Source organism: Dermacentor albipictus, chromosome 9, assembly GCF_038994185.2.
Source record: "Dermacentor albipictus isolate Rhodes 1998 colony chromosome 9, USDA_Dalb.pri_finalv2, whole genome shotgun sequence".
Lineage (NCBI taxonomy): Eukaryota > Metazoa > Arthropoda > Arachnida > Ixodida > Ixodidae > Dermacentor > Dermacentor albipictus.
The window spans coordinates 85,361,420-85,388,888 of NC_091829.1; the positions used below are offsets into that span (position 1 = coordinate 85,361,420).

A 27,469-nucleotide genomic window follows, 5' to 3' on the forward strand; every position below is an offset into this window, starting at 1 on the left:
AAGCAAAGTTAGCTGAATATCACTGAATGTTTCATTTGCGATTCTTTCTTTGACTTGCCACGTGAAACCAGACCTGATCAAACATGCGTTTTTTTTTTTTTTTTTGGGGGGGGGGGTGCGCGAACAGTTACTGAAACGTGGCTGAAGCTGGTTGGGCCATTCACTTCGATCGTTCTTCATCGCGGCCTCACCAGATGGAATGGCGGAAATTAGATTAGATGCGCGCGGTCTGTATGCAGCAGGCAGTACCTACACTGCTCAGTAATTGAGACGCGATACTCGAAGCACATGATCGTCGGCAATTTCTGCACCGTCTGCATGCGCCAGGGACACCGAGCTGATGCATCGTGGTATATACAGTGAGAGTGAGAACCTCTGTTACGCATTGTGACTGCATTTGGTCTCACGGCGATCTCCTAGAGCTCACCCGTGGCGCAGAAAGAAAAGAGAGAGAGAGAGGACGGTGGCAGCCACGCGCTTCGAATATTGGGTTTCAATCGCTCCGCACTGCACATTTCCGACGCTGCTTTGCCATGATCTAGTATAGTTCTAACATTAATAAAGGGGCCGTTCATACGCAAGAGCTCCGTGTTGTGTGGGAAGCCTTCGCCTCCGCACCGGCAACGGCTCCGGAGCTTGGGCTATGAAGGCAAACGCTCAAATTCACAGTCGCCATTTTGACGTCGTATAAGTATATCAGTGTTCCTTTTAGGGTATGCCTTCCTTCCTCGCGCTTCCCAACTCTGGTCAATTGCGTCCGGTATACGTGACTGTTTGCTGTGAATCGACGGCGAACGCAAACAAACCGACGTGTTCACACTGACCGCCACCGGCGGCACTCGTCGGGCTACGCCGTGTGAAATGTACAATGCCTGAAGACTGGGCTAGTTTCTAAGACCTTAAGAAAGACGAAGCACTGCAAAGATAAAAAAAAATAATTGCAACGAACAGAGTTCGGGAACTTACCGACACATGTGCGATCGGTGAAGGAGCTCAAGAAAAGAAAAGGGTGACTTACATATCCTTTTTCTTTTTATAATTTTAGAGCGCTGCTCTTAGGCGCCGGTTCCACGTTGACCAAAGGCGTCGGGGTAACCGAGCGAACGAGCACAGCGAAGGATGAAAGAGCGAACGCGGAGCGCAGCGGGCCATGAAAGACGGCGATAGCGAAGAGAGCGCGAGAAGGAAAGCCGGAGGAGGAGGGTATGGCGAGAGCGTGAGAAGAAAAGCGCAGCGTCGCGCAAGACGGGCTCTGCGGCGACGACCGGTAAAAGATGTCGCCAGGGTAGTGCGTCGTCGTCTGTTCGCCGATGCAATGCGGAGATCGCGTCGACCGATACCATATATCACAGAGTTTCTCACTACATTACCTAGAGGGAAATCTGGCGCTGCTGCGCTGTGGTATGCATGGCAATGCCGGTATATTGTGGATTCGGATTGGCATCGTTCTCGTAGAGACAGGACACCTTGAAGACGCGCTTGGCAAGTACCGTTCCATCTGTCACAATGATTCATTTTCTACTAGAACAGCACGTGAAAAGCTGTTTTAGCTTCATTATTAACGCGAAAACATGTTTTGTTTAATTATGAGAACTTGTTATTGTGTGTACGACTACATGTTACGTAAAAAGTATCAGCGGGCCGCTAAAGTTGGAGGACAGACGACAAGGTTCGCGCTCGCTTTGACACACTTGGTCGTCTGTTCTTGCTTTTCTTCGCTTGGTCATGTATCGTGGGTGAATAAAGATGTAATATGCGTGAATGGAAACATTTTATCGAGATTTTACTTTGAGAACGCGTTATTTGCGTAGCCATATCCACGTTTTAGACGAAGCCTCTTACAACACCAGCCAACACGAGCCTCGCAGACACATATACCGTCATTCCCATGACGGCACGGTGCCCCCTTAAGAAACTCCCATAGACGGTGGCGCCAGATTACCCTCTAGGTGTTATAGTGAGAAACTCTATGCCATATATGGAAGCTGGAATGTACTAGAATACGGTTGAGTGGGACGGACGCATGGGGCGGTGCACGCTTTGCAGTGATGCGCACGACGACGAAAAATACTGTGGCGGCGCTGCGATCGAAGTGGATTGGGCCGCATCAAGGTGGCGCCGTTGGAAACTGCTGGCGATACTTCTCGGAAGGGTCATTCGTACTATACTTCGCGCGCTGGCATATACGCGTTCAGACCGCTCAAACGGTGTTTATAATAACATATAGACATGTACTTATGCCTTAGGAACAGATGCCTTTCTTTCTCTTGTTTATTTCATTTTGTTTTAAATTCCGCTCGGTGATTGCGCGTGCATAGCGGCCGCAGTGTCGGCTTTCCCTCTATATCATTGTACAGTTGTTCTTGGAGAACAAATATTTTTCTCGTTCTTCAAGCAGCATGTATCTCTCGTCTGTATTTCTGCGGATATAGTATTCCATCAGCAAGTCTTGTGAAACGCAGACGAAAAAAAAAACATATGTAACTTCCTGCTTGCCGCTTCAAACAAACAAAACATACATGCCCCATCCGGCGCCCTGTATACTCAGATTTATGGGAAGTATTCGTATAGAAAAAAAAACTGCAGTGCAACATTCCATTCATGTTTCCGTTTTCCTCACGAAACAGAATGCGGAGTAATTGGCGCGGTTTCTTTTATTGCGATAGGAACTGAGGCGCCGAAATACATGCACTTATATGTATGCACCAAACGCAAGCACGCACACGCACACGCACACACACACACACACACACACACACACACACACACGCACACACACACACACACACACACACACACACACCAGCACGGACACAGATACACGCCTATACGGAAGGAGAAGAGCGGAGCCGGGACGTTCCAAGTGCTCTCCTAGTACACCGGACGCTGTCCCTCTGCTCGAAGAGAGCAGGCGACAAGGCTGCAGTGGACGGACACCGACTGCCGGGGAAACGCGTCGACACTCGTCAAGCGCCCTGGACGACAGCGATGACGGGTTGACGACGAGGAAGTCGGAAATTGGGGGGCGGAGCGGGCGACCCGAAAGGGGCGCCAAGTACCACGTCCTGCACGTATAACCGGAGCCGCACCTGTTTGCACGACACCGCCATCAGCGCGCCCACGTTATATTGCGTGGGAGGGAAAAGCACTCTTTGCGCGCGACGACAACTGTTTGGGACTGTGTGCGCAGAACGAGCAGAGCCAGACGTTTATTGGCCGGGACGTCAGGCGTGGGCGACGTGTGTGCGCGGCGCGGAGGTATTCACGCTCGCCCGATAAGAACTATCTCGCACTATCTGCTAGAGAAGTTAAGAGTGGCCGCATAATCACGCGAGATAGGGTATCTCCTTTCTCTAACGTTATCGAAGTGTTCGATCAGTCAAACTCGGCCCGTGATCGAGATTTAGTCTATCATGCCTATGCTATACCTTCTAATTCCTTGAATGGCTAAATTTGTCGACAACTTACTCGATTTATTAAGCCTCCTTTTCCTTTCTATAATGCGGGATTGTGTACGTGCATCTCATTTTTGTCACGTTTTCGTCAAGTTTTCACGCTCGGTGACTGGAGACGCGCACTAATGTAGAAAGTATTACAGTTATAGGTGTCCGTGCTTTTGTCAAGCTCTTGCAAAGCAACTTCGACTCAGAGCTCCTCTACTATAACGCATACACGGTGGCAACGTCAGCATAATCACTACGACTGTTATTATTACTATCATTATTGCTATTATTATATAAGAAGCGAGAAACTATCGGCAATTAGATAGAGGGCGTAAAACAAACGAACCCTTCGGCGAAAAACGCTACTGCCGAGAGAAGAGCCGCCTGTTGCAAGCCTTCGGTTGTGTTTAAAGTACGGACCGGGCGCTTAAGAAAACATTTGCAGGCACTTAGGACGGAAGAACGCCACGTTACACAAGCCGATATCCAGAACAAATGACGGGTGCGCAGGCAAGCTCAGCAGCGCGCGAACACCGAAAAGAAAAAGAAAAAGAGAAGAAAAAAATCCCGGCTTATAAGCAAAAAGTGATACCAAAGGAAAGAAAAGGGGTGAATGAGACGTGTGCAGAGAGTGGGGGACAACAGCAAACAAAGACAAAAATCAGGAGCGGGAGCAAACATTCCTGGAGACAGCCGGCCTGCTTGCTTTACACAGGCGCCTTCCCCGGCCCGCGAAAAGCGTATAGGGCTAACGTACGAATCCCCACAACCAATAGGGAGTCGCAAGAAGAAGCGAGGCAAGAGAATTACACGCTTTATACTCTGAGAACACAGCCAGCCCCCACGCCTCCGGGGCAGCCGAGCACACAGCGGGCAAGTGACTGCCGAGGCAGGCTTCGCGCCCGCTTCTCTCTCCTCCTCGCCGTCCCGGCTATAGCCGGCCCTCCGGCGCCGAAGCTCGCAACATCTCGAGGCGCACGGTCGGGACTTGTTCGGGAGCGAGCTACCGACGGAGTGGACAAACACGACGGTTCCTCCGACACTCCGCTCGCCCCCGTGCGGGACACGCTCAAACATCCGGGCGCCCTTTCTTGCTCTCTCTCTCTCTCAACACTCCCTCGCACGCTTTCCAGCTCCACACCAAACAGTACACGAGGCCCACTCGTCGTCTCCAGTCTGAGACAGAAGCGCCCGCAGCGAAGCAGAAGCTGCTGTCAACTTGAGCGACCCGAGCTTGTGCCGCGAACACCGCTTCTCTTATATATATATATATATATATATATATATATATATATATATATATATATATATATATATACTGCGCAAAGTGGCAAAGTTTGTATACTTACAAGCAGAAGCCTGCTCTCTCTCATTCCGCCCTTCGTGTATTTTGCGCTGTAAGTTACTTGTTCTTACAAGCTTAGAGGCTAGCAAAGAAGTCTGAGGAGAGGTTATAGACCGGCCAACCAGCAATGGAACGCAAAATAATTGGTGTCGTGACGTTAAGAGGCAGGAAGACAGCGGTCTGAATTGAAGAGCGAACGGGGGTACGGCCGATATTCTAGTTGATATTAAGAGGAAGAAATGTAGTCCGCGAGGCCATGCGACGCGTAGGGCAGATAACCGGTCATCTGTTGGAGCTAGACATTAGGTTAGGTTACTAGGTGATTAGATTGTCTAGATATTAGGACAATGAATTAAGTGGTCTGACGAAATTAGGAAATTTGCGGGCATAACGTGATGTCAGCTGGCGCAAGACAGGGGTAATTGGAGGTCGCTATAGGAGAAGCTTTCGTCAATCCTGTACAGTGGATATAAATAAGGCTGATGACCATCACGATGCATTTTTCGAAAACTTCCTGCGGCAGACAGCCCAACACGACTCCTTGGTCCGGATTATACTCGGAACAACCCGAAGACATTAGTTGCACGAGAAATAAATAAATGCGGCATAGTCGTCTAATTAACAAAATTTGACAAATCAAGCCTGTAACTGATTACTTTAAGGCTCGTGATTACAACTTGCTAACTGTATAGCCAGCGAGTTTGCAAGCCTGTGGGTATCTCGCGTTATATACGCTGGTTCTTACGCAATCGCGGCCCCCTCCCACCCCCCTCTTTAGCAAGCCTCTCGATGCGGCTCGGGGGGGACGCTCGCGCTTAGCGAGAGCGCGATTAGAAAAGGGGGAATGCGGACGCACACATAATAAGAGGAAGACGAAGATGACGTGCACTTGGAGAAAGCGACGGCAAATAGGGATCCGCGGTTTTCTCCGCTACTCAGCAGGCAAATTTGTTTGCGCAGGCCTGGAGGCGCGGCCTCCAGTCAGAAAGTCGTCGGTCGTCGCTCTGTCTCAGCATGTGTGTGTGTGTCTGTGTGTGCTCGGTACGCTAGCTACACTTCGCGCCAGAGACAGCGAAGTCGTTTGCAGTAGACACGGGGCGTTGGAACAGCAGCGAGTGATTGATGTGCCAAAAAAAAAAAAAAAAAAACGCCCGACGTTGACTTGAGGAACGCGGCGGCGTTGCCTGCCGTAATAAGTGTCGCACGTTTGCCGACCTCAAAGGGACCATAACGGGAAAGAGCGTTATTATTATTATTATTTTTCATTTATGTGCTGTAATAGCAAATTGTCCAACTACAATATCAAAACAACCTTCCTTACGGTGCTAATGGGTTTGATAAGCCAGAATAGAAGCAAAAACGAATTTCAGGTGCTGACGTATACCCGCGTTGACGTTCTCCTCACCAGATCGTATTGACCTCACGGATATTGACGGTATTTACTCGGAGCTTATATATAATTGGTTATATACGTATACTGAAAAAAAAAACGTGGTGTGCTTCGATGAAAATAACGCCTGAGAGCAGCTTGGGGTATGCCTCCGAACGGTAACTGAAATGTTCTTTGTTTGTTCTTGTTTCCCACATATGCGGATACGTTAAATTACCATCAGCGTCAGACAAATAATAATAAAATAAAATAAAGAAAAGGAATCCCATGAGCCGCCATATGTTGTAGTCAGCATCTTCGTGCCATGCGCTGTTGTATAACCCACACGGGCCTGTTTTGCTATTAGCGAGTCTGAACCAAGACTGCAGGTGCCTTTAAACCTTTACATGATACCGCTGCGGGAAAAGAAACGACAGCAGAACCGAATGATCGACACCACTGGGCCCAATATGCCCACGCTGACAACGCGCTGCCAATGAAAGCGCGTTGCCGTGAAGGAGACCATGCAAAAACAAGCGAGAGTCTCACGATGACGGTGAAAGAAAGGGATAAAAAAAACGAATGAGTTCGTTTAGAGATTTTACTGTAGAAACACTCACCACAGTTTCCGGCTGCTCGCTCGGCCTCAGTCCCGCGTTGCAGATATTTTTGGTCGCAAGAAGTAACCTGTAAGGTATACAACAGAGCACAACAGCGCGTTACAGGTCGACTCCGGCGTTTTTTAAAGCATATTAGGATATCCTCATGTTCAAATGGTATTGACAGTCTTGTCACCGGTAGGCTGGTTCAATTTGCTTAGAAATTCATCAATAAGTTTAAATAACCAATAAACGAGATACTGAAACCGAAACGGGTAGCCGCTTCGTGTGACGTCACGATCAACCGATGACGTCAGGCCCTACACAACCATAGTGTAAACACGCAGTACACGTGGCGCTAACGCCAAAGAAGCGAAGCTCATGATGTCTCCTGACGACACAGGGAACTTTTGCAGATTCTCCGAACTGGACAGCCGCGATTTCAGCGACGATTTCAGCGACAGTGGCGGTGTAGACTCTGACGTCACAAACACAGGGTGGCCAGTAAAAAGTCACGAGTCGGAAACGCAACCAATCTTCAAAATTCATTTCCAGGAAAACTAAATGACTTGCAGCCATATTGTTTGGCCCAGCTAATCAGAGTGTAAAAGAGGACGTCTATTAAAAATTTCATTAAGTTCAGTGGACTTCGAAAAATCGCCGGAAGTTGCCCTTTAAGACTGCTTCGTGCATACGTGGAATCGACCCAGCACGAGGCTCGATGGCGAGTGAAACTGAGTCGCCGAGATTGCGAGGATATGCAGGCGGCAGCGCTGCAGTGACATTCCGATGAAAAACACTGCACGACGCGCACGCCTTTTTCTTGCGGACAGACTTCCGGAAATATCTTTTACATCGCGCGGTTATAACCTTCCCTGAAGTAGTAAAGGCAAGGCGCAGAAGACCAGGACTCAGGAAGAAGAACACAAACGACAGGAACGGCGCCGTTTGTGTTCTTCTTCCTGAGTCCTGGCCTTTCTGCGCCTTGCCTTTACTACTTCAAGCATGAACCAACTAGCCCAAGCAAGAGTTTTACTTTATAACCTTCCCGTTTTCTTCGCTCGCTTCTCCCTGCCTCACCGACTGCCTCCGTCGCTCGGGGCCACGACTGTCGGGTTGGGGGGCGAGTTAGGACCGTTAAGAGAAAGTCTGGAAACGACGCGACGCATTCCGGACGGCGACAAAAGATAAGTTGAACCGAGTAAATACGTAGCGTCGGGATTTGTCTGGCGAACGTATTACGCGCGTCATTGTCAATCACGTCGAAGGCAAGCTCCACGCGCTCTCGACGTACGCTCGAAGTAATAAAGAAAAAAAAAGGGGGGGTCAGCGAGCGACCGGGTAAACAAGGATCGCGCCACGGCTGCCGGGCCGGGACAGCGAGACCCCAGGAAGGTGAGAGTGGGGGGGTGGAAGGAGGGGGGAGGGTGCATATAGCTCAAGAAACACTCGGAGCGCCTTCTTCACTGACACGTAATGCATAATGGCGTCCAAAGACGCGCGGACCCGGAGGCACGTTCAAAACGGCACACTTCGAGGCGTCTTAATCCTGTCACATCGCCCAGCGGCGGGACGTGCGATTTTGACAGCGCAGGCGCGTCACCACAAAAAAAAAAAAAGCAGCGAGAACGAATTTGAGGCGCCCGACCTGTCGCGCCGAGCACGCGCGTCAAACTTACGCATAATAAAGAGCGGCGACGAAAAAAAAAAACAACAACAAACAAACAGGAAAACAAAAACAAAGAACGGGCCAGCCCGAAACGTGACAGCTGTCTGTCCGGAAACCATCGGGAGAAACAAAAATAAAGAACTGCGTTGAATGCGGAGACGTTGTCGCAGCGACGAGCTCGAACGCCGCCGCGTATACACAAGCCAGCGCAGAACAAACACCCACACACACGCACATAGGTGGGAGACGCGAGCACGCGGCATTCCAATGCAACAGTGCTCACGACAACCGAGAGTCGACACGAGACGATCTAGATCCCGAGGGATCTTGCGGGGCTTCGCGGTATACACATCGCGGTCGCCCCCCCTCCTCCTCCTCCTCCTCCTCCTCCTTCTTTCTCGGTTATTCCACTCTCGCTCGAGAAATTCCAAACTCTCGCGGCCCAGTTCTATACGGCCGCGTATGCCTCTTCTCTTCTAAACCGGTGACGTTTGCGGAGGTGTCCGCGAGAAAGCCGGGAGCCAGATCGTGGCCTCATAGATCGGGCGGCGCGCGAGGGCTTCTTAAATTAAATTATGGGGTTTTGCGTGCCAAAACCACTTTCTGATTATGAGGCACGCCGTAGTGAGGGACTCCGGAAATTTTGACCACCTGGGGTTCTTTAACGTGCACCCAAATCTAAGTACACGCGTGTTCTCGCATTTCGCCCCCATCGAAACGCGGGCGCCGTGGCCGGGATTCGATCCCGCGACCTCGTGCTCAGCAGCCTAACACCATAGCCACTGAGCAACCACGGCGGGTCGCGAGGGCTTCTTACTACGCGTGCAACCGGATCTTGGAGGCCACGATCGAAGGCTCGACGCGAGCGACGGACTTCTCGCGTGACATTGTTTTTCTTTTGTTTTTCGAAGTTGTGGGAATTGTACCACACGCGTCTGACGCGTGAACTAATCGATTATATGCGAAGGTTGCGAAACGTATCCGCCTCCATAGTACCGCAACCGAAACGGGCAAGCAGAAAAAATTGTATTACATTTTTAAAAATTACATTATCTGAGTTTTATCTTAACCCCCAACAATGATCGTCATTACTCCTGAGTGCCTGCGGTTCACTTCTTTCCTGCCAAGAACGTAATTACGTAATGCTGATGCGGGAATGCTGCCGTTGGTGACCTTAAAGAAGAAAAGCACAAGGAAAGGAAAATGCATGTACCGTTAAAGAATGAAAAGGCGCGCAAGACAGATGGCGATTATTGTTGCGGGGCCAAGACAATAAGGGTGAAAAATTGACTTAAAGTGTGTATACAGCAAGTTAGAGTGCTCCAACGCTACTCGGTGGGTTTTTCTCTTCTGTTCACAGGGCTTGTCTATGTTTCATGCGCCAAGAAACTTCATTGGACTTTCCTTTAAGGAAAGAAAGAAAGAAAGAAAGAAAGAGAGAAAGAAAGAAAGAAAGAAAGAAAGAAAGACGAGTCGGAAATGTCAAGCCAGTGGTATGTACCCTTTATTAAGAGAGCGACGCCACTCAATGCGCGCTAGGCATTGATTAAAGTCTCGTCAGGACAGGCAGACTTTGTCAGGGAAGCATCACGGCAGGAAGAAAAGTAAAAGTCAGCTGCTTCCATATCTCTCGTGACATATATCTCGTTCAAGCACGCGTACAAAACTATGCGCATACATCTAATTGGGGCGAAAGAAATCTGCATCGATTGCGGTTCGCTCTCCACCAGCCGCTTATATGGAACAACAGGCAAAGCTCTGCCCGCCGCCCTCGCCCCCTGCCTAATTAGGCAAAAATAAAAGTGCCTTAAGCTGGTGCACCGTGAAATAATCTACGTCCTTATTCACTTTTAAAGTTGTAGATTATTTTTCAGCGTGGCGACGCGCTTTCTGTTCCCTGTTATTTCGCAGTCTGAATTCAAGTCACAGGGGCGTTAGCTCCACCGTCTCGGATTACCTCTGAAGAACCGGTCACCCTGCAAAATTTACATCTTTGCGTGCGTGCGCGCGCACTCTTAAAATCCCGACTTCATTTTTTTATTCAATGCAGTTATAGCTTTACATTAACATATAATTTCGCGTTTCCGCACCATTTTGTTCCTATCAGCCCTAGCAGGTTCTTTTCTTTATTTTTTTTTTCTATTATCTTTTTTGAATAATCGACCGTCGCGGTAGCCCAGTGGGCATGGCGTTCCAAGGTCTCCAGTTCGGTGCCGACCACATGAGAAGCATTTTTGATGGGGGGCGAAATGCAAGAACCGCTCGTGTACGTGCTTAAATTTAGGTGCACGTTAAAGATCTTCGACTGGCAAAAAAAAAAAAAAATCCGGTGCGCTTCGTAATCAGACCGCGATATTCTTACGCGTCAGAGCCCAAGCCCCAAAGTCCGTGCCGACGAACATGCACGCATACGTGCGCACGAGCGTCACGACAGATGGCGCCGCATGCAAAAGCGACGCTGCGGGTGCAGCCAGCGCGCTCTGTATACGGACACGTGCGTGCCACGTAGAGGAACACTTAGGATAAGGCAGAGCCTGTGGCTGCGATTGATTGATTGATTGATTGATTGATTGATTGATTGAGTGAGTGAGTGAGTGAGTGAGTGAGTGAGTGAGTGAGTGAGTGAGTGAGTGAGTGAGTGAGTGAGTGAGTGAGTGAGTGAGTGAGCGAGCGATCGACCGATTCGCCTTGCAACGCAAGACGAAACACTCCTACTGTGAACTTGGACCACACCTGGACGTATGGCAGGTCGAATTCCCTGCAACGCTACCGCACGAGCAAAAAGAATCACGAGTCACATATACGTAGGATAATTTCCCTACGGTCGCGCAGCACTGGTTAGCTCGTGCTGAAAACTGCACGCAGGGGTTCAGCATTTCTACGGAACGGTTTGAAGTATAAGAGCAGCGGAATAAACGGGAAACACGAAATGCAGAGCTTTCAAAACAAGAAAAAAAAATGAGAGAGAGAGAGAGAGAACTCTCGCTGTCACCTGTATTATGGTGGCGCACGAAAGTGTGAGGAAGCCGCGAAGCTTCTAGAGTGAGAAGTTCGCCTGCCTTTGTCCGACGCCTGCTTTTGTTCGGTGCACAAAGAAGCTGAGGAACACCGCTCCCTTCTTTTCCATGGATTCTTGCCTTCATGAGCGAGCACGACTCGTAAATGAAAGGAGAGATGAAGGCAGCGTGCGCATGCCTGCGGCGGTGAAATTGAAGTCAGACGGAGATTTGTTACGAAGAAATATCGAAAAACGCTGAGAACTCCAATCACTCACGGCGATAGATTGCTCAATATTATAAAACCTGCACTAAATTGGTGTGAAATCTGTCGTAATTTCCTCTTTCTCTCTCTCTCTCTTGAGAGAGAAGATGATGACTACGACGCTGAAGAAGGAAAACTTCAGTCCAGGGGTGCTAGTCTAGACACTGTCGAATCCCGTTATGCCAGTGTTTTGAGTCGACCACAGAAATTCTAGCAGTCCAGTGGGCCGATCGGAGCTGACAAGATGGCGCACTGGACAGCATGGCGGGATACGAGAACGTCCGCGCATTCCAAATTAGCGTTCACTGACTCCTCTAAGTCTGCGTCATCTTTGTTTTGCGTACGGTGGCACGTGCACTTGTCTATCTTTCCTGCAAGGGGGCAAGAAAGATAAATGCAAGAACGCCCGGCCATGTGCCGTGCATTGGGTGCACGGCACATGGTCACGTGCTCAAAATTAAGCCCACGTGGTCAAATTTTAATCCGCAGCCCCCGCTACGGCATGCCTCGTAATCGAATCGCGGTTTTGGCGCGCAAAATCCCAGAATTAAATTTTAGGTGATTTACCCTGCGCAATGCCCAAGCACAGTTACAGACAGAGAAAAGTTGAAGCTACTTATTCACCTTTATTTCTGGCAACGGAGAGTCCATTTGTATACGAAAACAAGCACAATAATGAAATGTTGTTTCAGTTATTACTAACTTAATTAGTATAGTATTTACTTGGTTTACCGAACTATCCACAACCGAAAATTGGCTCAAACGTACAAATAGCGCTACTCCGGGCTACGCGGCGAAACACTCGCGCTTAAATGAGAATTTCGAGGTGTCGGAACCGCGCAGTACATACGACACGATGGACACTATACAAGGGCTAACGGCGGTCAAACAACGAATGTCGCATAGAGCCGACGTTTCGACGAAAAGACGCGACTTCGCCGTGGCAAAAACAAACAAACAAACAAAAACGCGAGTCCTTTCATCTAAACGTCAGCCGGCCAACCACAGCCCGGCTGGCGTTTCCGTTCTGTCCCCGTTAACCACGGAACGCTATACATCATCATCATCATCAGCAGCAGCAGCAGCAGCAGCAGCAGCAGCAGCAGCAGCAGCAGCAGCAGCAGCAGCCTGGTTACGCCCACTGCAGGGCAAAGGCCTCTCCCATATTTCTCCAACAACCCCGGTCATGTACTAATTGTGGTCATGCCGTCCCTGCAAACCACAATTATTACATGACCGGGGCTGTTGGAGAAATATGGGATATACATGCATACTATACATACGCTATACATACGAATACATATACGAATACGCTATACGAATACATACGAATACATACGAGTATACATACGAATACGCTATACATACGAAAGTCTATCGGCACAGCTGCCGCAGAAAAGAGTCGACAGGTAGCGCACAGAGATACGTCGATAAGAGGAGGCCACCGGCGGCCCACGTGAAATATTTAGGCCCGCTTTCGCCAACACGCGCGTGCACTGCAGTTCGACCCCCGGTCAGAGGTGGCGGCCCGGGGCGGGACCGCGCCGTGACTCGACGGACCCGGTTCCGTTTCGGCGGCCGGATGGCCGTTGCGTGTGGTACGTATACAGGCGAGCCGTCTCGACTCTCGCAGCACGATTGGCGGCCGGCGCTATTAAAAGGACGCGCGAACGTATGCACGCGTGACTGGATAACTTTTGTGGCCTCGTTTCGAGCCGCGCATCGACTTATGTAGAACGACGGCGTTCCTCCCGATGCGACTATATACACCGATCGCGGCGTCGCCAAGAACCGAATGCCTCCGGTTTCCTGTCAAACACGGGCACGTATCGATAGATCGATAGAATGTATTCTTGTAGAGCCCCTATAATCGTTTTCGATGTACCAATATACGATTGTTGCGTATAGAGAACAGCCATCGAAGGTTCCGCTGCTGCTCCTCCGCAATTTGAATCGCCCGCGTCGAAACGGACGAGTTGACGTAACCACCCCCCTCTCTCCCACCGTGACCTCCCGCTCTGCCGCTCTCTGTATAAATTAGTCGGTGCTGACGTCACATGAGAACAACCGCAGTATCCAGAATAGACAGTGCCACTGCGATTTTCCATTTATTTGCTCGCTCTGTTCTCGCTACGAATGACGAATCAGTTATTAGCAATCTAGCTCAACCTTCATTTCAGTTCATTTCACTTCAGTTCATTTAATGGTGTCGGCACGTTTCATGGCTAACGTCATTGCCGTTATGGCAGTAAAAAAAAAAGAAAAGCGTTTTATTCTGCACGACATTGAGCTCAAATTGCTTAAACCTACGCCTGTGATGAGAAAACCGTATACACTTGAAATCTGTGTATTAATTATGACCACCTGGTAGGCATCTAAATATCCGACACGAAAGCTTCACAGCGGTACCTCTTAAAGGTAAACTTATTTCGTGCATTGATTTCGTGTCATCTGCCGCAGCTGTCACCATATTTTCTTGCCGAAAAATGACCGCCAAAAGAAAGAGCTAAAAAAAAAGAGAAACAACACTTCATTTGTCCTTATCACCACTTCCTCCTTGCCCCTTGAGAAGGTAAGGACGTTAGCCATGGGGTAAAAAAAACGGACCTTATACATCCATAACTTTCTCAATATGTCTAGTGCGTAGCTATGCGCAGGAACGTTGCCAGAGTGTAAATGCTCTTTAACTGCTAATTGGGAAACGCGTATCACGCACGGCTGACAATAGAATGTCCAAGCAAAATACTAGAAAGAACTCTGGTGTTACCACCATGCAGCTCCCATGGGAATATTCTAATATTCGTGTCTGTGTGAGTGTGTGTGTGTGCATGTGAGTGCAACAGTCCGCTGATCATTCCCCCGACTTGCAAGAAAGGGCACAAAGTCGTTCGAAGCCAGAAGGACCGAGTTTTGGCGAATCCGCGAATACTTTATATACTGTACCCCCGATTCCCATCTCGGCTCCCGTAGGCCACCACAGCGTCTGATTTCCGTGCAGCTTTTTTCTTTCTTTTTCTTTTCTGTAGGAAACTATATGTACGCAGCTCTTCTTCGGCTGTTGTCGTGTGTACATCTTACGGAAGCGCAGACAACCATCGAACGGCGACCAGTGAAGCGGCGTGCTCAGGACCGAACGGGTTGCTTTCGGGCGAACGACACCGCGGGGCACCACGGCGTGTCGGTCGAACGGGGCTCCAGAAAACTATAGGGTTGCGTCCGTTTAAGGTTATAACGTCATACTACGTAGCTTAGGCGTAGTATAGCGCCACCAACACCGCCACGGCGCTGTGTGTACGTGCGTGCCAGCGCGTCATCTCTCTCGTGTCCTGCGCTGGGGCGCGCTACGACCCGAGCTCTGACGCACTGCCACGCGACCCACGCGTCTCACAAAGTAAAGCCTGTTTCACATGATGCGACTGCAACGACGAAAATCGGTGCTGTCGCACGCGTCGCAATGCGATTTTTAGAGGGCTCATTTCACATGATTGCGATTTTAACAATGCGACTGGTGCGACGCCCAGGGTTGCTTAGTGCCAGGTTTCGTGGCACACGCTGCATAATTCATTTATTGTAGTGAATAAAACGTTTAAACTATAATATTATTGACTTCTTTTGATTATAAGCAAATAATATGTACGTTTACTCATTTAAAAACGTTAGTTAAGATTTGTCTTGGGGTGCGCGACGGCGGTTTCTGTAGTTCAGTGCGACATCGCGCACGTAAACAGCTGTTCGTAGGTGGTTCAGCGGTGTGTGTTGCCTTATCTACCTTCTATGACCGTTTTGTTCTGCCTGTGCGACAACAATCTGCAAGATGACCTATCGACAAGTTCATATAGCTACACTCACCGTATATGCAGTATTCGGAATTCGGATGCCACGAAGTTGTCGTGTCAGCCCAACAAGATCCTCGCGCTACCCGTGCTCGGCGTCAGCGTCTAGAGAAATGATGCGTGTATATTGCCTGTCATTGCGCATATGTGGTGCCTGCTCCTAGCCATATTCTTACGCCAAACGCAACAAGAAGCACCAACCCGAACGCCCGCGTGTGCCCCTGAACGAAGCCTCAAACGATCTGTGTGATTACGACGTGGAATGAAAATTGTGTTGTGAAATTCAACCTTAGCGCTAGCCTGGTTCGTCCATCGCCGTGCTTGCGCTGCGAATATATATATGGGAGCCCCCTCTCAATATTTCTAAAGGCGCAAAAGCCGACGCATCAAATGTTTGGAGCAGTTACCGTCACTTTTGTAGAAACCTGTACGTTGTAACATAGCATTCTAAAAGACACGCTTCTCGTCCACTTTGTTGTCCCGTGTCTCGCGCTGGTAGTATACTCGGAACTTCTAACAAGAAGACCATATCAATACGCGCTATTCATAATGCAGGATCGTAGGCCCACGGCAGGCGCACTTGCCGTAGAATTTTTCAGCTTTCTGCTCAGCCTCGCACGCCTCTCACGGTTAGCCTGTTTTGTGGAAATAAATATTATTATATTATTAATGTTATTAGATATTATAGTTTCTTCACTGTAATTTATAGCAATCGTCCAGATTTCTTAAGCTAGTCATGCATTTAACCTATATTAGATCAACATTGTTACGACATGCTTATGGGAGTCATTTCAAACTAGATTGCTCAGCCAGTGAAAGTACAAATGCAAGCCTCAATGTTTATTCCAATTTGGTATTCCTATACATTATATTGTCAGAATTTTATGCCTGCTTGCATTTCCTGCAATTCAATGTTCAGAGCTGGAAAAACTGATTCCTTTTCTTGCTGTCGAATGGCTGCTTCAATGTCGATAGCAAGCTATAATTATTCATTTCGAAAGTGTTAAGCAATGACTATATGTCTAAGCTTATCAGTGCGTTTTTGTTCCACGAACACTTTTAAGTTTTCTCTCTCCCTCTCATTGACAGCCATGGAATGAAACCGTTCACTTTCATATGTATCAGAATGCAAACATTCTGAAATTTGTCCTGAACATTTGTCTGCGTCCTATAGTGTGTATGTTTGTATTAAGTTTTGGGGTTACAATCGCAGTGATCTACACATATTGTTATATTGCAAGAAACAAATTTATTTCACTTTGTTTTCAAATCTACAATGTGGCCATGCAGTAACGACTGCATTAATAAGCAAAAAAGAAAACTGCAGATTCAGTGTACGTGTTGGAATCTATGCGAAGTGAAGTTTTTGTCAAGTGGTCAATTAAATGCTGTTAAAGCAACTGCGATATATACCATTTGTCTTATTTTCAACAATCCAACTTGTCATCTTTTGCAAGGTTTGCTTATGCACCGCATAGGTCACAACCTTAATGTCATGTAATCTTTATGCATTACACTATTCACAAACCATACCGAAACGCTAACGGCAGTTAATGTAGATGCACGCTGCGAGACATCAACACAGTGACGTTTGTTGAGCAAGGAATGGTGCGAGGTGTATGCAGATGAATGAATGACGTGCTTATGTACTTATTTATTTATATACCTCGCAGGCTGCAAGGTTGGAGTATTATGCAAGGGGGAATAAAAAAGTTGTTACAAAAGGAAGAAGGGCACAACATTAAGAAAAAAAACAGCAAAAAAAAGCAGTACCACTACATTGCACCAACTAGCCCAACGTGTTTTACTGGCATATTATACAATACTTAACAAACAATAACAGAAAAAGTTACTGCCCATGCACCCTGTACAGACGGTAAACCAGCGAAGCTGAAATGTGCAGCCCCGGTTTTTATCACTGGGTTAATTCCAATGGCTTATTAAAGTCTTTCTATATTATTGGTTATGTCTGTGTTTCTTAATGAGGTTATGCACATGTTTGGCTTGGGTTTATCACATTGTTTATTTGGAATGCCGCACATTGCACTTTGCAAGATCACCATCTTCGAAAGTGCAATGAGCAGCGGTTCATTGTGTTAATCCAGGTGGTCCGTCGAAGTCTTTCTGAATTATGTTACGCATTTGTGTTTTGTAATGCGTTAATCATAATGTTTATGACTCAGTTATGCACTGTAGTTGCCAAGTGACACACCGGGGCTGCACATTTCATTTAATTAAATACAGGGACACATTTTTGAACCTATAGGGAAGTCTGAGAGAGACTTCTGCACGCGCGCTCTGCTGCTAGAGAGAAATGACGTCACTATCGGTGTAGCCATTGGCCCGCCACACCTTTGCTGCAAGATAATTATGACATCATGATCTTGTCTTAACCCCGTCCCACTCTGTGTCCCTTCCTTGGAATAATGCGTAGATAAATGTTTATGTGTTAAATGCATAAGCAATTTCTATGTCTACCCAACAGGAAATGTCTCCGTCCCTCATGTAAGACGAACAATGGCTCACAACCCCCGAAACAATGGCTCATACCCCTACGCTAGGGTTCTTGTGATCGGACCATGAGTGTTTCGCCTAGGCATATACAGCCTCACTCTAAAAAGAATGAACACCTTTCTGCTAGATACCAAGATAATCTCATGAGGTGTTCTAACAAATGAAAGTTTATTGACCATGCCGAGTAAATGCTGGTCGACAAGCAATTAATCGAATTTACACAAAAAGCAGAAGCAAGATCTGATGCGTGTCCATACAGATCCCAACAGGAAACGCATCCATCTCTGAAAGTGTAACAGCGGCCATGCTGACACAAGATTCTCCCAGTGTATTTGCATCTACAGCATCCATAATTTCTCTAGGCAGCCGATCTCCACAGAATGCTAGCTTCTTCCTCTACAATGCACTCTCCACATCTGAGCGTGCATCGTAGAGGAAGAAGCTAGCATTCTGTGCAGATCGGCTGCCTAGAGAAATTACGGAAGCTGTAGATCTAAAAATGCTGGGTTAATCTTGACATCACGGCCCCCGCTAAAAATGGATGCATTTCCCGTCAGGAAATGCACATGAATTTTTGCTTCTCCTTTTTGTGTATGTTCAGTCTATTGCTTGTCAGCGAGCATTTACTCGGTGTGTACATTAAACTTTTGATTGTTAGATCATCACGGTTTTCTTGTTTGTCCTATGTGTTCTTTGGTGCCATTTGCAGCCAGGCTATTCGTTTTTTTTTTTTTAGACTGCAGCAAGTCAGTTTAATAGCCCTCATGATACCTTATAAAATCTTTTATTTGGCCAATGTAGCAAGAATTTACAGTGTGAAGCAATAAGAACAGGGTATGCTAACTTCTAATTAAAAGGTTTATTGTGAAAGTGCAGTGATCTATAAAGGTTACCACAAAGTAGTGCAGCAATAAAACCTGATAAAGACTAGTGCTTGATGAAACCAAACATAAAAGCAGGAAAGGGGGAAAATACGTATAGATATACAAGTCCAGGGAAAAAAAACAGTGATGACCAAGTGTGCAAGTGGCTACCTTCCAGGAAACTCATTTTTTCCCCAATGGCATGGAACTGGAAGAATGTGCTTGCATTGCATAAGCAAACTGTCAGTCTGTCTATTGGAATAACAACAGTGTTTCTTGAAAGGTGCTGGCATGCAGGATTGGCAATTCTAATTATTTTTTCCTGCACTTGGAATTTTTCTCTATTTTCTTTCTGTAGCATATTTATTTATGTTTGGCTGCATCAAGCACCAATTTTTATCTATCCTTCAATGATGTCTTTCTTTTTCTGGGGAAAATTCGGGGAAGGCAGGAGATGGAAATTCAAGACGATGAGCAACATGATAACAAGGTGAAAGTAGGAGCCAACGTTTCCACACGTGGACTTTGAAGAAGACAAGTCCACTTGTCGAAACATTGGCTCCTGCTTTCACCTTGTTCTCGTTTTGCTCATCGCCCTTTTACAACTCGCCACATTTTTACAAATGAACCTCAGTTGAAAGTTAGTCCTCATCCATATCTAGTGTCATCCTGTTGATACTGCTCCATGCTATGCACTCTTGCAACATTTGTGTGTGTATGTGTGCACACGTGTGGATTTGGATGCGAGATCGGGCCCTTGGGCATAGGTATCATTCTTCTCTTGTGCAGCCTTATGAATTCATTAACTATACTGCAACAGAAATGCAATGGACAGGAACGAAGTGAACACACAGAGCGCTTCGTTCTTGTGTGTTGTCTATCTGTTGCACTTTAGTTAATAATGAATACACACAAACTCATCTAGTTTTCAGTTATTATGTCAGGCTTATAAGCCCGCTTGTGTCCTGGAATAACTGCATGGCTATGTATCCTGTAATTTAATTTCTGGCCATGTGCTGGCAAGTCGCGTGTTAATCTCTTGATTTTCCTGACAATCTTGTGTGATGTGCAGGCCCAGACAGTTTCTTGTGAATCCATGCAGGGTGTTGTGCAGGGTGTAATCTGCATTACAAGTGCTGCTTTGATTGCTTTCCGTTCAGCTTTTCTAGGTGTAAGATGACCTAAAATGGTACTCACTTATATGGGGTTTAGTTTTATGTAGTGTCATACTACTGCTACACTGCTATTGCCAGATCAGTGTACTATATGTGCCTTATGTTTGCTTGCATCTTCGTGATTAGCAACCTCCTGTGTTTGTTTGGCAGCTGCATATAATCTCCTGGCCTAATTGTTTGTCCCCATATTTCACGGTATGGGCCTGTTGTGTTTCAACTTCACGTACTCCCGAGGTTGCCTTTCTGAAGGGAGGGGTGTTTGCATCTCATATGCTAACTGGCATAGTATCTTGGGACGAGGTTCTGAGCTCTTGAGACAAAGAATTTGTGCTGCAGGCTGCAACTCTACTCTGTCTAGGTGCTTGTTCGTTAGCTCTTTCTCATAGAGGTCTTCAAGCATGGTACAGTTGGAAAGACCTGTTATTACTACCCGATGCCTGTATTCGATGAGTTGTCTTTTTTGTGTGCTGTTGGTAATTCATACCGTACCACACCTTGGACACAAGCACAGCATCTGCGATTTTCTATAGTATCCGCTCGCCCACCCCCGTTATTTCGAGATTATTCTTTTCACCAGGTGTGGAAGTTGCGTCCAGGCATTGCATAATTGTTTCACCCACATGCTGGCTCTGCCGTCATGGGCTTACACTAGCTGAGGATTTGTGGATGTTGACTTGCGGGCATATTTGTCCAGCTATGTGGATCACTATGTGCAATCTGGGGTAGTTCTTGATTCTAGTCTTTCTTTTTTTCTGACGTCGATATGAGCCGACTAATCAGAAAGCGAGAGGCCAGACTAGCCAAGAAAGTCTGCAGTGTTGTCGAGGGCTTGTTGCATCATTTTTGATTTCTGTATAAGATAGCTTTCCCACAGACTGTAATATACCATAGGCTGTAGTGTTTCTTGTAGTATGCCCGTGTTGTTGGTGTGTGTGGGCTAAACGTACCTCCAACTCTCACCTGGAATTTTCTGTCTTTCAGAAAGTTAGTTTAAGTGTTCTACCAGAAATGTTTTTGCACATCGTTCCTCTTATTAGAGCAGCATGAGGTACTGCTGTTAACCCTTTAATGACGAGACATATAAATACCGAGAAAACATGTTTATTGTTCTATCTAAATATGCAAAACACGTCAAGAGTAAGCATAATCAACAAAAAAAATATTTTGCAGAAATTTTTCAGCAATAGAGGGAAAACCCCAGGCAGGAAACTGGAAGTGGGCTTCACCCCATTGAAGCCACCTAGCTTTATTTTCCATTTGTATAGACAGCTCTTATCATATGTGAACCAGAGGTGCCCATTTCATTTGCTTTACATCAGATGTGCGACACCAATGCAGCTGCATATGTTGCATTGGCCTGTCTCCTCTGAACTTGCTTGCACAAGACAGTGAGTCACGTGCCAAACTTCTTCTTCCTCGTCCAGTGTTCCTGCTCTAAACCAACAAATTGACAACCAACAACGCTTGCTGCTTGTCATTCAGTGTTGGCCGAAGACATTTAGCTAGAAACTTCGTACTCGATACTTAAACTCGACAAGAAAAAAATTCTTTTTTGGTGTGTTGCCTGTAGGCAACACTCGTCAATAAAGGGTTAAAAGCCTCTTCACTCTGTTCATTTTTTCATAAGCGGTATTACACAATGTCCTGCAATAAAGTTTCTGCTGCTTATGGCCCACTCATATCTACCAGAAGGGACAACTCTTGAAAAAGGTTTTCTTTGTGCTATGTGTGCGACGTAGTATGAGCATTCATGCCTTGACATTTATACATCTGTATAACCAGCTTCTTGACAGAGTACTTGCTATACCTGATCATGCTTACTTGTGCAGTGCTGTTGAACAATACATATTGATGCAATGAATATTTACACACTTGAATTATCACGAAAGATGGTTGTTTTACAATTCTGCGCTTTGCTTTCTATTGGTGTTAGATTTTGCATAAGCATGCCCCCCGTGCAATAGCATTTTGAAGTGTAAGGGTTCAATAAAAGGTGATGAACTAAATCTAAGTGCAAGAGCTTTTTTTCGCACCTATGACTCCCATCGAAATGCGACTTCCATGGCTGGCAAATCAATCCCTCGCCTTGTGTTAGCAGCAGAATGCTATAGCCACAGTGGCAGGTGAACAAATTGAAGAACAATATTTCTGTCTATAATTTTTTTTCTTGCCTGTATGTAAGTAAAGTTTGGAATAAGTTTGTCATTGGAAAAAAGCCCAGTTTGTGTTCTTTTATTGAATAAACCACATATTGTGTATAGTTGAAATGCAGAAATTTGTTCTAAAATCCTCAGGTGATATATGTTCTTGCAAGTAGCATGGTATTTCATTACTTACAAAGATAGTAATCGCAGCGGATATCGTTATATGGGTTTACACACTAATATATGTGATCACAAACTTATTAGAAACTTACTAGAAACATGTAAGGCATGAATGTTTCTGCACACTTGATCAGCTGTGAACGTGCAAGAACTGCTTGTACTGGCTGACTTCACTGCACAGTTTAGATTTACTTTTTCTTCAGCGTGTCGTTTTATACTGTTTTATCCACACAAGAACAGGGCGTTTGCCTGCTTTTCGCATTGTTGCACGAGTTCTACATAATTGTGCAGGAGGGTACGTTGTCACTGTATTTACTTAATCTACTAGCTGTGCAGTTAGTTACCTTGCAGAGCAAGTGTTCATACAGATGCAGTAAGGATACAAAGTCCGCAACATAGTCAATGTTTATTGGTTTCTGTGCAAGAAAAAAAAAATTCTCCAGCGAAGAGGTGCAACCAAACGTGCATGTAATATTTTATTCAAGCCACGGATTTAATGCTATCGTAGCAAATTCATTACGATAGCCTACACTTTTGCTCTGTCAGATTTAATAAGAGGCAAGATAAGCTTTCAAGATGCATCGGGAAATTCGTGCTTGAAAACCAACAAGAAAATGCAACTGAACGGTACCGCGTTCAGCGCAACGTTGAAACTTCGGGTACTTTGCTGTCTTGTCATTTGCCCTTGACGAGGTTGAAATAATTCAAGCTGCTCCGTAAGCGCGATTTTTGCATGCTACTCAAAACATTGTAGCGACCTCGTCGTCTGCTGGGGATCGAACACCTCCTAGCACTGACAACTCGCAAAGGCGTACGAAGCAAACGTGAAAATGCACTTCATTTGCTGTGCAGAGTGTCAACAAACGCATAGAAATCGGAGAATGCAATCTGCGGTACAAGTTTTTTATTCTCCCTTCGCGTACGTACCGAATTCGACGATCCACGTCTCCGCGTATTGCACTTGTCGATCGGGACGCCATTTTCCAAAACAAACCCATATGACAAACCAGCGAAATAGCTCCTTTGGCAGCTCTCCGCGCAATTTCGACGGAAAATCGCAGCGATCGGTGCGACGGTGCGACTGTGCGACCAACCGGTTGGTCGCAGCCGAAAATCGGGGGGTCGGCACTGCGACTGCGATTTTCATCGCAAACGACGGAAATCGCACTTCCGGTGCGACGAAAATCGCATCATGTGAAACAGGCATAAGGCGGGAAGTCAACCGCTCCTCGGGCATAAACAGAGACAGGGCTGCCGGCGCGGCCCGCCGAAGTGAGGGTCGGCCGGAAAGTGTTTGGTCAAGGGGAAGCTGACCATCGCGCGACCCCCCAGGGCAAAGCGGCTCGCGAGGACAACGAACACCGCGCGCAAAACAGAAACGAGGACATCGTTCGAACATGCGTCGGCCGTAGGGACACGAGGAGGCGATTGAAAGGGAAGTGAAGAAGGTGTAGTAAGAGGTCCGGGGAGGAGAGAGAGCGGGTCAGGAGAAAGGGGGGGGCGTGTGTACGCAGCAAATAAGTCATCGCGGCGTACACGACGGGACGATATCGTCGACGAACAAAACCAGAAGACAAAAACAGCGAGGCGATGATGGGCCGAGATTGGGGGCGGGCGGCAAACAAGGAAGCGAAACAAGCGAAGCGAGCAAACCGACGGTTTCGTCCCTCCTCCCCCTCAAGGGGGCGAATCATTCGTTACGCGGACGTCCGCGGCGCAACCAGTTCCCGACGCTTTTCACGCGCAGGCATGCTGTCCGTCCTGCGGAAGAAAACAAAACGAAAACAGAAAGAAAAGGGAAACGAAGAAAGGAAAGCGAGACCCGAGGGGGTCAAAAGGCGTGCGGCACGTACAGCCGAACAGAGCTCTGGGCCGACCGGCCGGCCCATGCACGCCGTCGTGGCCCCGTTCTTTTTTTTTTTTTTTTTTCAAGCACGCACGAACGGCGCCCCGGATCACTGGGTCGCTGCGGCAGTGCGCTGCCCGCTCGCTTCTTCTCTCTGTGGGTGCTTAACAAAAGAGGTCTCGTGACCCGGAGGCGATGCATGCCGGGCTCGCCGAAGACGCGCACTCCCCCCGTAACGACGGGCGTGCTCGTGCATAATTTAACCGGCAACTTTTGAGCATCGGCCCGCTGACATCGACCTATTCCTCCTGTTCGTCCCTCGCGGCCTATGCCTTTGTCTTCCAAGTGTTCTTCTTGTTCTTCTTCTTCTTATTATTATTATTCATTCCGTTTCACTTTCAACTCAACCCGCCGCTGCGGCTATGGCGTTCTGCTGCCGAGCTCGATGTCGCCGGTTCGACTCCAGACCGCGGCGGAAGGCAAGAACGCTCGTGCACTTGGATTTACGTGCTCGTTTGAAGGAATCCCAGCTGGTCAAAGTTAATCCTGAGCCATCCTGCACGGCGCCTCTCACATACAGCGCCATGTGTTGCTTCGGGAGGCAAAACTCCACGAATTAATCGATCGATCACGCCCGACTGGGCATTCAGATGCACTCGTACAGCGAGAGTGACGTCGCCAGCGATAATTATCGTTGTCTGCGCACGCATGCGCACACACACACACACACACACACACACACACACACACACACACACACACACACACACGCACACACACACACACACACACACACACACACACCGCAGCTATAGAAAACCGGTCGGAGTAGAGTTAAACACGATAGACGGCGTCAGCTAAAAAAAGAAACGAACAAACGAGAAACCAACGAGGAGTGGACCGACGATCACCTCAAATTTAACAAAAGCCTCAAAGGCGTACACAGTCGTCGAGAGTGAACGGCCAAGCATTCTTCCAGGCACTAAACGACTGATGACTTTGCGGCTCAAGCCACTCGTCGGGGCTTTAAAGTGGCATTAAGGTCGAATAAGAAAGAGAAAAGCGATAGGCGCGACTCGCGGCGACACCGTATTACGACACTCGCGAGGAACTGCGTCTACGCTGATGGCCGAGGCGGCGCGGGCGGCGGAAACTCCGCACAACGCCACGCACTGTTGCATGCACGACAGACTGACGATGCGAAGGGCGTCATGCACCGAAGCTCTTTTTTTTTTTCGGCGCAGCTTCGGCTGACGTATGACGTCACTAAAAGTGCAAGTGTGCCTTGACCCTTGCGCCGAGGGTCGTAGACCGCCACAGAAACCGCCGCCTTTCCTTTTTCTTCTTGAACTAGCTTTTACTTAAAGCTTATTTTGTGTTTGCATAACACGATATCCGTTTATTTTCGAATGGTTTCGAGCGTACTGCACCTTGAGACCCTATCACGTAAAACTATTGCAGCTTGTTTTAGAGGCGCAGCCCTGAATAGCCCGTTCCTGCGGCGATTATCGGTGGCGTCGGCGTAACCGAGGGAACTAGCGCGAAGAATGAAAGCGATCGCGGAGCGCAGCCGTAGATGAAAGGCCATGGCGAAGAGAGGAGGAGGAAAGCGCTGGAGGAGGGTGCAGGTGAACCATGATGGGGAAAGTGAAGGAGGAGCGGAGGGTCTGAGACGGCCTGAGCATGCGATGACTCCTCAGTCGCGTGTAAGATCTCATCTGTGTTTCCGAGAGGGGGGGGGGGGGGGAAGGTTGCCGTGATGTGGGGAGGGCTATGCTCGTCCGCGGCTTCTGTTGCTGAGGTCAGTCCACGGTACCAGCATGTGTGACGGGGATCACTGCATGCTCCTGTAAAAGGGGCGATAACGAGCGGCTCCGAGTAACGCTCGATGTGGCGCTCCTTTGGGCGTTGCTGCTGACGCTGGTGGCACGACTTCCCCGTGACGAAGGGCCGCTCTTGTCGTTGGTGGAACGAAAGCGCGCGAAGAAAAGTGCAGTGCCGAGCAAGATGGGCTGTGCGGCGACGTTGGCTATGATATGGCGCCAGAGTAGCGCGCGTCGTCTGTATGGAAATAAAGCGCTGCGTGAGCGAATGTCTGTCTGCGGCGGCTGCTGCGAATCGCATCCACGCGCTGCCTCTCGCGATCTGCCGATTAGCGAGGCAGACGCGCCACACTTCGCTCCGTTTCCAACGTGTCGCACGATTGTCCGACAGGTAGTCCGCGCCAGCCAATATATCACGAAACGAAAACACGTATAGAGCTGCGCTCGAATTTCGCATTAGGGAGTATCGCAATCGTCGGTGAATTTTTTTTATTGCAATTTAATGCGTGAAATTTAGGTAACCGCCGACGCAAGCATCGATCGGGCGGTGACCCGCAGCGTTGTCTGAACAGCCCAATCAAACGCTCTCCTCATTCACAGGATGTCACCTTTGTTGCTTTCAAAACGAATAACATTGCCTACACTGAGCGGCTTGACTTATCTAATAGGCTGACAAGAGGCGAGGTGTACGCTCAAGTGGGGAGGGTATCGATGGGGCCGAGCCAGAGCAATGAAAATAGATAACCAGATGAGGAAGGGGGCGCCAGCGTCTGCGATTGGTCCGCTTCCCCTTACTTTGGTTGTGGTGACTAGTCGAAAATCGCGGCGGCGTGCAACGAAAGGCGAAGAATGCCGCTAAAACGGATCCTCAGCCATGAACAGTTGGCAAAGCGATGTCGTATACAAGCCGAAAGGGCTCGATAGCGTTTTAGTGCCACGCAAAAATGTTTGTTATACGGAAATAATTCCACGCTCACCGGCAAGTGCGAGTAGCGAGTGCCTGAGCGGTGGGCGAGCAGCCATCTTCGATTACTTTCGGAACGGGACATGGCTATTCAGAAAAAAAAAGTCCAGTTTTGTTCGGCATATAAATGCATCTTTAACGTGTACACGTCACTTGCTGCAACGTGTACGCGTACACGTCAAAAACCAGAAGCTCGCCTTCGCTCATAGCCTTCTCCGCAAGCGTTTCCCGGTAATGATTACGGTTGTATAAGCTGCAGTTGCTGGGATGCGGGAGCGGTATGGCCGGTCTATATATAGCGCCGCGCAGCGTGGGTCGGTGCGGTAACTGGTGCGATGCCTCAATATATCGCGAAACGAAAACAGGTATACAGCGGCGCTCAAATTTCCCATTAGGGTGCATCGTAATCGGCGGTGTCTTTTTTTTTTCGAGAGAGAGAGA

General features: G+C 47.9%; 1 protein-coding gene across 5 annotated transcripts in view; it reads right to left on the reverse strand.

The window, feature by feature from the left end:
* LOC139049464 (protein O-linked-mannose beta-1,2-N-acetylglucosaminyltransferase 1-like) overlaps positions 1–27,469 on the reverse strand; it is a 533,721-nt gene that overhangs the window by 85,285 nt on the left and 420,967 nt on the right. For 4 of the 5 annotated variants that reach the window (XM_070524938.1, XM_070524940.1, XM_070524937.1 and 1 more), the window contains one exon: positions 6,778–6,844. The exons of the other annotated variant lie outside the window; for it this stretch is intronic. The gene's annotated coding sequence lies outside the window, so the exon portion shown is untranslated. The remainder of the gene's footprint in view (positions 1–6,777; positions 6,845–27,469) is intronic. 5 annotated transcript variants of the gene reach the window in all.